At 49.7% G+C, this 13169-nt stretch overlaps 1 protein-coding gene across 1 annotated transcript in view; it reads right to left on the bottom strand.

Annotated features, from left to right (window-relative positions):
- The window catches only part of tat (tyrosine aminotransferase), a 231511-nt gene that overhangs the window by 81549 nt on the left and 136793 nt on the right, over positions 1 to 13169 (bottom strand). The gene's annotated exons all lie outside the window — the stretch shown is intronic.

Here is a 13169-nt window from a genome sequence, read left to right as displayed (position 1 = left end):
CCCACACCCCTCACTGTAACATTCTGATATACCCCACACCACTCACTGCAACATTCTGATATATCCCACACCCCTCACTGTAACACTCTGATATATCCCACACCCCTCACTGTGATACTCTGATATACCCCACACCCCTCACTGTAACACTCTGATATACCCCACACCCCTCACTGTAACACTCTGATATATCCCACACCCCTCACTGTAATACTGATATACCACACACCCCTCACTGTAACACTCTGAATAATCCCACACCCCTCACTGTAACATTTATATACCCCACACCCCTCACTTTAGCACTCTGATATATCCCACACCCCTCACTGTAACACTGATAAACACCACACCCCTCACTGTAACACTCTGATATACCCCACACCCCTCACTGTAACACTGATATATCCCACACCCCTGACTGTGACACTCTGATATACCCCACACCCCTCACTGTAACACTCTGAACAACCCCACACCCCTCATTGTAACAGTGATATCCCCCACACCCCTCACTGCAACACACTTATATACCCCACGCTCCTCACTGTAACACTCTGATATACCCCACACCCGACACTGTGATACTCTGATATACCCCACACCCCTCACTGTAACACTCTGAATAATCCCACACCCCTCACTGTAACACTCTGATATACCCCACACCCCTCACTGTAACACTCTGAATAATCCCACACCCTTCACTGTAACACTGATATACCCCACACCCCTCACTGTAACACTCTGATATACCCCACACCACTCACTGCAACATTCTGATATATCCCACACCCCTCACTGTAACACTGATAAACCCCACACCCCTCAGTGTGATACTCTGATATATCCCACACCCCTCACTGTAACATTCTGATATACCCCACACCACTCACTGCAACATTCTGATATATCCCACACCCCTCACTGTAACACTCTGATATATCCCACACCCCTCACTGTGATACTCTGATATACCCCACACCGCTCACTGTAACACTGATATACCCCACACCCCTCACTGTAACATTCTGATATCCCCCACACCCCTCACTGCAACACACTGATATACCCACACCCCTCACTGGAACACTCTGATATACCCCACACCCCTCACTGTGATACTCTGATATACCCCACACCCCTCACTGTAACACTGATATATCCCACACCCCTCACTGTAACACTCTGATATACCCCACACCCCTTATTGTAACACTGATATACCCCACACCCCTCACTGTAACACTCTGATATACCCCACATCCCTCACTGTAACACTCTGATATATCCCACACCCCTCACTGGAACACTCTGATATACCCCACACCCCTCACTGTGATACTCTGATGTACCCCACACCCCTCACTGTAACACTGATATATCCCACACCCCTCACTGTAACACTCTGATATACCCCACACCCCTCACTGGAACACTCTGATATACCCCACACCCACACTGTGATTCTCTGATATACCACACACCCCTCACTGTAACACTGATATACCCCACACCCCTCACTTTAGAACTCTGATATATCCCACACCCCTCACTGTAACACTGATATACCCCACACCCCTCACTTTAGCACACTGATATATCCCACACCCCTCACTGGAACACTGATATACCCCACACCCCTCACTGTAACACTCTGATATATCCTACACCCTCACTGTAACACTGATATACCCCACACCCCTCACTGTAACACTCTGTTATACCCCACACCCCTCACTGTAACTCTGATATATCCCACACCCCTCACTGTAACACTGATATATCCCACATCCCTCACTGCAACACTCTGATATCCCCCACACCTCTCACTGCAACACACTTATATACCCCACGCTCCTCACAGTAACACTCTGATATACACCACACCCCTCACTGTAACACTCTGATATATCATACACCCCTCACTGTAACACTGATCTTCCCCACATCCCTCACTGTAACACTCTAATATACCCCACACCACTCACTGTAACTCTGACATATCCCACCCCCCTCACTGTAACACTGATATATCCCACACCCCTCACTGTGACACTCTGATATACCCCACACCCCTCACTGTAACACTCTGAATAACCCCACACCCCTCCCTGTAACTCTGATATATCCCACACCCCTCACTGTAAGACTCTGATATATCCCACACCCCTCACTGTAACATTCTGATATCCCCCACACCCCTCACTGTAACACTCTGAATAACCCCACACCCCTCCCTGTAACTCTGATATATCCCACACCCCTCACTGTAAGACTCTGATATATCCCACACCCCTCACTGTAACATTCTGATATCCCCCACACCCCTCACTGCGACACACTGATATACCCACAGCCCTCACTGTAACACTCTGATATACCCCACGCTCCTCACTGTAACACTGATATACCCCACACCCCTCACTGGAACACTCTGATATATCCCACACCCCTCAGTGTGATACTCTGATATACCCCACACCCCTCACTGCAACATTCTGATATATCCCACACCCCTCACTGTAACACTCTGATATATCCCACACCCCTCACTGTGATACTCTGATATACCCCACACCGCTCACTGTAACACTGATATACCCCACACCCCTCACTGTAACACTCTGATATAACCCACACCCCTCACTGTAACACTGATATATCCCACACCCCTCACTGTAACACGGATATATCCCACATCCCTCACTGTAACATTCTGATGTACCCCACACCCCTCACTGTAACATTCTGATATCCCCCACACCCCTCACTGCAACACACTGATATACCCACACCCCTCACTGGTACACTCTGATATACCCCACACCCCTCACTGTGATACTCTGATATACCCCACACCCCTCACTGTAACACTGATATATCCCACACCCCTCACTGTAACACTCTGATATACCCCACACCCCTTATTGTAACACTGATATACCCCACACCCCTCACTGTAACACTCTGATATACCCCACACCCCTCACTCTAACACTCTGATATATCCCACACCCCTCACTGGAACACTCTGATATACCCCACACCCCTCACTGTGATACTCTGATGTACCCCACACCCCTCACTGTAACACTGATATATCCTACACCCCTCACTGTAACACTCTGATATACCCCACACCCCTCACTGGAACACTCTGATATACCCCACACCCCACACTGTGATTCTCTGATATACCACACACCCCTCACTGTAACACTCTGAATAATCCCACACCCCTCACTGTAACACTGATATACCCCACACCCCTCACTTGAGCACTCTGATATATCCCACACCCCTCACTGTAACACTGATATACCCCACACCCCTCACTTTAGCACACTGATATATCCCACACCCCTCACTGGAACACTGATATACCCCACACCCCTCACTGTAACACTCTGATATATCCTACACCCTCACTGTAACACTGATATACCCCACACCCCTCACTGTAACACTCTGTTATACCCCACACCCCTCACTGTAACTCTGATATATCCCACACCCCTCACTGTAACACTGATATATCCCACACCCCTCACTGTAACACTCTGATATCCCCCACACCTCTCACTGCAACACACTTATATACCCCACGCTCCTCACAGTAACACTCTGATATACACCACACCCCTCACTGTAACACTCTGATATATCCTACACCCCTCACTGTAACACTGATATACCCCACGCCCCTCACTGTAACACTGATATACCCCACACCACTCCCTGTAACTCTGACATATCCCACCCCCCTCACTGTAACACTGATATATCCCACATCCCTCACTGTGACACTCTGATATACCCCACACCCCTCACTGTAACACTCTGAATAACCACACACCCCTCCCTGTGACTCTGATATATCCCACACCCCTCACTGTAAGACTCTGATATATCCCACACACCTCACTGTAACATTCTGATATCCCCACACCCCTCACTGCAACACACTGATATACCCACAGCCCTCACTGTAACACTCTGATATACCCCACGCTCCTCACTGTAACACTGATATACCCCACACCCCTCACTGGAACACTCTGATATATCCCACACCCCTCAGTGTGATACTCTGATATACCCCACACCCCTCACTGCAACATTCTGATATATCCCACACCCCTCACTGTAACACTCTGATATATCCCACACCCCTCACTGTGATACTCTGATATACCCCACACCGCTCACTGTCACACGGATATACCCCACACCCCTCACTGTAACACTCTGATATAACCCACACCCCTCACTGTAACACTGATATATCCCACACCCCTCACTGTAACATGGATATATCCCACATCCCTCACTGTAACATTCTGATGTACCCCACACCCCTCACTGTAACATTCTGATATCCCCCACACCCCTCACTGCAACACACTGATATACCCACACCCCTCACTGGAACACTCTGATATACCCCACACCCCTCACTGTGATACTCTGATATACCCCACACCCCTCACTGTAACACTGATATATCCCACACCCCTCACTGTAACACTCTGATATACCCCACACCCCTCACTGTAACACTGATATATCCCACATCCCTCACTGTAACACTCTGATATACCCCACACCCCTTATTGTAACACTGATATACCCCACACCCCTCACTGTAACATTCTGATATCTCCCACACCCCTCACTGCAACACACTGATATACCCACAGCCCTCACTGTAACACTCTGATATACCCCACGCTCCTCACTGTAACACTGATATACCCCACACCCCTCACTGGAACACTCTGATATATCCCACACCCCTCAGTGTGATACTCTGAAATACCCCACACCCCTCACTGTAACACTGATATATCCCACACCCCTCACTGTAACACTCTGATATACCCCACACCCCTTATTGTAACACTCTGATATACCCCACACCCCGCACTGTAACACTCTGATATACCCCACACCCCTCACTGCAACACTCTGATATATCCCACACCCCTCACTGTAACACTCTGATATACCCCACACCCCTCACTGTAACACTCTGATATACCCCACACCCTTCATTGTAACACTGATATACCCCACACCCCTCACTTTAGCACTCTGATATATCCCAGACCCCACACTGCAACACTCTGATATACCCACACCTCTCACTGTAACACTGATATATCCCACACCCCTCACTGTAAGACTCTGATATATCCCACACCCCTCAGTGTGATACTCTGATATACCCCACACCCCTCACTGTAACATTCTGATATACCCCACACCACTCACTGCAACATTCTGATATATCCCACACCCCTCACTGTAACACTCTGATATATCCCACACCCCTCACTGTGATACTCTGATATACCCCACACCCCTCACTGTAACACTCTGATATATCCCACACCCCTCACTGTAACACTCTGATATACCCCACACCCCTCACTGTAACACTCTGATATACCCCACACCCCTCACTGTAACACTCTGATATATCCCACACCCCTCACTGTAATACTGATATACCCCACACCCCTCACTGTAACACTCTGATATAACCCACACCCCTCACTGTAACACTCTGATATCCCCCACACCCCTCACTGCAACACACTGATATACCCACTCTCCTCACTGTAACACTGATATACCCCACACCCCTCACTGGAACACTCTGATATACCCCACACCCCTCACTGTGATACTCTGATATACCCCACACCCCTCACTGTAACACTAATATACCCCACACCCCTCACTGCAACACACTGATATACCCACACCCCTCACTGTAACACTGATATATCCCACACCCCTCACTGTAACACTCTTATATACCCACACCCCTCACTGTAACACTCTGATATATCCCACACCCCTCAGTGTGATACTCTGATATACCCCACACCCCTCACTGTAACACTCTGATATACCCCACACCCCTCACTGTAACTCTCTGATATACCCCACACCCCGCACTGTAACAATCTGATATACCCCACACCCCTCACTGCAACACACTGATATACCCCACACCCCTCACTGCAACACACTGATATACCCCACCCTCCTCACTGTAACACTCTGGTATACCCCACACCCCTCACTGTAACACTGATATACCCCACACCCCTCACTGCAACACACTGATATACCCACACCCCTCACTGTAACACACTGATATTCCCCACACCCCTCACTGTAACACTGATATACCCCACACCCCTCACTGTAACACTGATATACCCCACACCCCTCACTCTAACACTGATATATCCCACACCCCTCACTGTAACACTCTGCTATATCCCACACCCCTCACTGTGATACTCTGATATACCCCACACCCTCACTGTAACACTCTGATATACCCCACAACCCCACTGCAACATTCTGATATATCCCACACCCCTCACTGTAACACTCTGATATACCCCACACCCCTCACTGCAACACTCTGATATACCCCTCACCCCTCACTGTAACACTGATATACCCCACACCCCTCATTGTAACACTCTGATATACCCACACCCCTCACTGTAACACTCTGATATACCCCACACCCTCACTGTAACACTCTGATATACCCCACACCCCTCACTGTAACACTCTGCTATATCCCACACCCCTCACTGTGATACTCTGATATACCCCACACCCTCACTGTAACACTCTGATATACCCCACAACCCCACTGCAACATTCTGATATATCCCACACCCCTCACTGTAACACTCTGATATACCCCACACCCCTCACTGCAACATTCTGATATACCCCATACCCCTCACTGTAACACTCTGATATACACCACTTCCCTCACTGTAACACACTGATATACCCCACACCCCTCACTGTAACACTGATATATCCCCACACCCCTCACTGTAACACTGATATACCCCACACCCTTCACTGTAACACTCTGATATACCCACACCCCTCACTGTAACACTCTGATATACCCACACCCCTCACTGTAACACTCTGATATACCCCACACCCCTCACTGTAACACTCTGATATACCCCACACCTCTCACTGCAACATTCTGATATATCCCACACCCCTCACTGTAACACTCTGATATACCCCACACCCCTCACTGTAACACTCTGATATATCCCACACCCCTCACTGTAACACTGATATACCCCACACCCCTCATTGTAACATTCTGATATACCTCACACCCCTCACTGTAACATTCTTAAATCCACCACAAGCCTCTTTTATCATAACCCCTACACTCCTCTTTCGTGTCGACATTTGCTGCTTTTTTGTTCACTTTAGTTTTTAATGAGTCAATTTCCCTGAATGGTCCAGCATCAGAATTTTGTTCTGCACTGTAGGCACTGATGCCATCTCGCGAGCTGGCCAATGGGGTTTCCCATTGTGGGAAGCCCCACAATGTTGGGAAATCCCCGGGCTGCTGGCGCAACGGAGAATCACGCCAGCGGAGAATCCGTACACCGGAGAATCCCGACAGGAGAAACCCGACAGGAGAAACCCGACAGGAGAATCCCGACAGCGGAGAATCCCGACAGGAGAATCCCAACAGGAGAATCCCGACAGCGAGGATTCCCGACAGCGGAGAATCCCGACAGGAGAATCCCGACAGCGGAGAATCCCGACAGCGGAGAATCCCGACAGGAGAATCCCAACAGGAGAATCCCGACAGGAGAATCCCGACAGGAGAAACCCTACAGCGGAGAATCCCGACAGGAGAATCCCGACAGCAGAGAATCCCGACAGCAGAGAATCCCGACAGCGGGGATTCCCGACAGCGGAGAATCCCGACAGCGGAGAATCCCGACAGCGGGGAATCCGATAGGAGAATCCCGACAGGAGAATCCTGACAGGAGAATCCCGACTGCGGAGAATCCCGACAGCGGAGAATTCGGCCCTGAATCAGTGTAGCTGTTTTCTGTTGCACTTTTTCAAACACGACATTGAACTCAACCATAATATCATCATGTTAAATAAATTCTCATGTACAGATAGGCGGTTAACTAAATAGATCAAAGAACAATACAGCACAGGAACAGGCCCTTCCGCCCTCCAAGCCTGTACCGGTCATGATACCACCTTGGCCAAAACCCTCAGCACTTCCTTGGGCCGTATCCCTCTATACCCATCCTATCCATGTATTTGTCAAGAAGCCCTTTGAACGCTGTTAATGTATCTGCTTCCACAACCTCCCCTGGCAACGGGTTCCAGGCACTCATCACCCGACGTGTAAAAATCCTGGGCGAAATTCTCCCCCAACGGCGCGATGTCCGCCGACTGGCGCCAAAGACGGCGCCAATCAGACGGGCATCGCGCCGGCCCAAAGGTGCGGAATGCTCCGCATCTTTGGCGGCCTAGCCCCAACATTGAGGGGCTAGGCCGACGCCGGAGGGATTTCCGCCCCGCCAGCTGGCGGAAATGGCGTTTGTTTCCCCGCCAGCTGGCGCGGAAATGCGGCGCATGCGCGGGAGCGTCAGCGGCCGCTGACAGTTTCCCGGCGCATGCGCGGGAGCGTCACGGCCGCTGACAGTTTCCCGGCGCATGCGCGGGAGCGTCAGCGGCCGCTGAAAGTTTCCCGCGCATGCGCAGTGGGGAGAGTCTCTTCCGCCTCCGCCATGGTGGAGACCGTGGCGGAGGCGGAAGGGAAAGAGTGCCCCCACGGCACAGGCCCGCCCGTGGATCGGTGGGCCCCGATCGCGGGCCAGGCCACCGTGGGGGCACCCCCCGGGGTCAGATCGCCCCGCGCCCCCCCCCAGGACCCCGGAGCCCGCCCACGCCGCCTGGTCCCGCCGGTAAATACCAGGTTTGATTTACGCCGGCGGGACAGGCAATTTCTGTGCGGGACTTCGGCCCATTCGGGCCGGAGAATTGAGCGGGGGGTCCCACCAACCGGCGCGGCCCGATTCCCGCCCCCGCCCAATCTCCGGTACCGGAGACTTCGGCGGGGGCGGGATTCACGGCGGCCAACGGCCATTCTCCGACCCGGCGGGGGGGTCGGAGAATGACGCCCCCTGCCTCGCACATCTCTTCTAAACTTTGCCCCACGGACCTTAAACCTATGCCCCCTGGTGACTGATCCATCCATCCTGGGAAAAAGTGCCTGCCCATCCACTCGATCCAAGCCCCTCATACACTTGTAGAACATAGAACATACAGTGCAGAAGGAGGCCATTCGGCCCATCGGGTCTGCACCGACCCACATTAAGCCCTCGCTTCCACCTTATCCCCGTAACCCAATAACCCCTCCTAACCTTTTTGGACACTGAGGGCAATTTAGCACGGCCAATCCACCTAACCTGCACGCCTTTGGACTGTGGGAGGAAACCGGAGCACCCGGAGGAAACCCACGCACACACGGGAGAACGTGCAGACTCCGCACAGTGACCCAGCAGGGAATCAAACCTGGGATCCTGGAGCTGTGAAGCCACAGTGCTAACCACTGTGCGACTATGCTGCCCTGTAGACCTCTATCAGGTAGCCCCTTAACCTCCGTTGTTATAATGAAAACAGTCTTCAGTCAATTCAGCTTCTCCACATAGGTAACACCCTCCAGACCAGGCAACATCCTGGTAAATCTCTTCTACACCCTCTCCAAAGCCTCCACATCCTTCTGGTAGTGTGGCGACCAGAATTAGGCGCAATATTCCAAATGCGGCCTTACCAAGGTTCTATACAACTGCAGCATGACTTGCCAGTTTTTATTATCGATGCCCCATCCAATGAAGGCAAGCATTCCATATGCTTTCTTGACTACATAGAACATAGAACGATACAGCGCAGTACAGGCCCTTCGGCCCACGATGTTGCACCGAAACAAAAGCCATCTAACCTACACTATGCCATTATCATCCATATGCCTATCCAATAAACTTTTAAATGCCCTCAATGTTGGCGAGTTCACTACTGTTGCAGGTAGGGCATTCCACGGCCTCACCACTCTTTGCGTAAAGAACCTACCTCTGACCCCTGTCCTATATCTATTACCCCTCAGTTTAAAGCTATGTCCCCTCGTGCCAGCCATTTCCATCCGCGGGAGAAGGCTCTCACTGTCCACCCTATCTAACCCCCTGATCATTTTATATGCCTCTATTAAGTCTCTTCTTAACCTTCTTCTCTCCAACGAAAACAACCTCAAGTCCATCAGCCTTTCCTCATAAGATTTTCCCTCCATACCAGGCAACATCCTGGTAAATCTCCTCTGCACCCGCTCCAAAGCCTCCACGTCCTTCCTATAATGCGGTGACCAGAACTGTACGCAATACTCCAAATGCGGCCGTACCAGAGTTCTGTACAGCTGCAACATGACCTCCTGACTCCGGAACTCAATCCCTCTACCAATTAAGGCCAACACACCATGGGCCTTCTTCACAACCCTATCAACCTGGGTGGCAACTTTCAGGGATCTATGTACATGGACACCGAGATCCCTCTGCTCATCCACACTTCCAAGAACTTTACCATTAGCCAAATATTCCCCATTCCTGTTATTCCTTCCAAAGTGAATCACCTCACACTTCTCTACATTAAACTCCATTTGCCACCTCTCAGCCCAGCTCTGCAGCTTATCTATGTACCTCTGTAACCTGCTACATCCTTCCACACTATCGACAACACCACCGACTTTAGTATCGTCTGCAAATTTACTCACCCACCCTTCTGCGCCTTCCTCTAGGTCATTGATAAAAATGACAAACAGCAACGGCCCCAGAACAGATCCTTGTGGTACTCCACTTGTGACTGTACTCCATTCTGAACATTTCCCATCAACCACCACCCTCTGTCTTCTTTCAGCTAGCCAATTTCTGATCCACATCTCTAAATCACCCTCAATCCCCAGCCTCCGTATTTTCTGCAATAGCCTACCGTGGGGAACCTTATCAAATGCTTTATTGAAATCCATATACACCACATCAACTGCTCTACCCTCGTCTACCTGTTCAGTCACCTTCTCAAAGAACTCGATAAGGTTTGTGAGGTATGACCTACCCTTCACAAAGCCATGCTGACTATCCCTGATCATATTATTCCTATCTAGATGATTATAAATCTTGTCTCTTATAATTCCCTCCAAGACTTTACCCACTACAGACGTGAGGCTCACCGGTCTATTGTTGCCGGGGTTGTCTCTGCTCCCCTTTTTGAACAAAGGGACCACATTTGCTATCCTCCAGTCCTCTGGCACTATTCCTGTAGCCAATGATGACATAAAAATCAAAGCCAAAGGTCCAGCAATCTCTTCTAGGTTCCCTTGTGTTGCCACTTTCAAAGATCTGTGGACCTGCACGCCCAGATCTCTCTGACTTTCCATTGAAGGCTCAGGGCTTGAGTAAGGCTGTACTGGACCAAAACGTCATCTGCTGACCTTGCAGGTCATAAGACTGAACAATGTAATGTCCTGTCAAACCAGATAAGTCATTATGTCAACCTCTGATAAGAGGAAGTAGTCCAGAAAGCGGTCAACTGCTTGGCCGTGCGGAAATAGCCAACCACCATCAGCTAACATGACAGATGTGCAAACGGACTATCTTGAAGAAAGAGTAAAAGAATCGACATTGGGAGGCACTAGTCACTGGCAACCCGGGATCAACTGTCACAGAAGGAACAAAGAACCTGAGCATGACTCAGCGACCGGATGCAACTGCCGATCAAGCCCCTGGCCAAGCCTTGAATGGATAGTATGTTATTTATGCTTTGAGATGTGAGCCTTAAAGCCAGCAAGCAATTATATGTAACTGTGTGTGATTAAGCATTAGCAATAAAGAAAGATTTACTTGCCTATTGATTCAGAGTGTTATTCTGTCAGACATTGCGCTACCTCACTGAGACCAATGACGCTCAACGCTATATTCCTAAGAGTTTTGCCATTTACTGTATATTTCCCCTCTATGTTAAACCAACCAAAATGCATTACTTCATATTTGTCTGGATTAAACTCCATTTGCCATTTCTCTGCCCAAGTCTCCAACCTATCTCTGTCCTGCTGTATCCTCTGACAATCCTCAACACTATCTGCCACTCCACCCACCTTAGTGTCATCCGCGAACTTACTAATCAGACCGGCTATATTTTCCTCCGAATCGTTTATGTACACCACAAACAACAGAGGCCCCGGCACAGATTCCTGTGGAACCCACTAATCACAACTTTCCATTCAGAAAAACACCCTTCTGCTGCTACCCTTTACCTTCTGTGACCGAGCCAGTTCTGTATCCATCTTACCACCTCACCTCTGAGCCTGTGTGACTTCACCTTTTGTACCAGTCTGCCATGAGGCACCTTGTTAAAGGCCTTACTGAAGTCTTTGTAAACAACATCCACCGCCCTCCCCATATCATTTCTCTTTACTAAGTTTAATACGCCTGCTCCCTTATTAGTTCTCAGACATGTAGGGAGTGATTTTGAGTTATATTAGACATGAGCACATATGGCGACATGGCCTCAAAATCTTGCAAGATTAGGAAACCGAGATTCTCACTGACGAGATCTCGCTTTCTGATTTTCCCACCCTCCACCGTGACATAACAACATTCTCGTCCAGGTGGGTCGTGAACCTCATTTCAATATATTAACAATTTACTAACGTTCCCGAGCACCCTGGCAACCTCTCCCCTCATTGCGTATTTCAATCTCTCCGCGTTTATAAACACATGAAACAAAAACAGAAAATACTGGACAACCTCAGCATGTCTGACAGCGTCTGTGGAGAGAGAAGTCTGGATGACTGTCAAAGCTTTGATAAAGAGTCATCCAGACTCAACCTCAGCTCCCTTCTCTCTCCACAGCGGCTGTCAGACCTGCTGAAATTGTCCAGTATTTTCTGCTTTTGTTTCAGATTCCAACATCCACAGTTATTTGCTTTTATATTTATGAAAACGTGAACCTGGTGACCTCCCCTCTGAGGGGGAGTTTGGAGGTGAGCGCATTAGGAGGGTGACACTGCGTTCTGTCAGTGTGAGGGAAGGTCAACCAATCTTGGGCAGACGCAGCATGGGTTCATAAAGGGCAGGTCGTGCCTAACTAATTTAGTGGAATTTTTTGAGGACATTACCAGTGCGGTAGATAACGGGGAGCCAATGGATGTGATCTATCTGGATTTCCAGAAGGCCTTTGTCAAGGTGCCACACAAAAGGTTGCTGCATAAGATAAAGATGCATGGCATTAAGGGG

Source organism: Scyliorhinus torazame, chromosome 10, assembly GCF_047496885.1.
Source record: "Scyliorhinus torazame isolate Kashiwa2021f chromosome 10, sScyTor2.1, whole genome shotgun sequence".
NCBI lineage: Eukaryota > Metazoa > Chordata > Chondrichthyes > Carcharhiniformes > Scyliorhinidae > Scyliorhinus > Scyliorhinus torazame.
The sequence above is the reverse complement of the archived record's forward strand: the minus strand, read 5'-3'. Positions and strand labels throughout refer to the sequence as shown.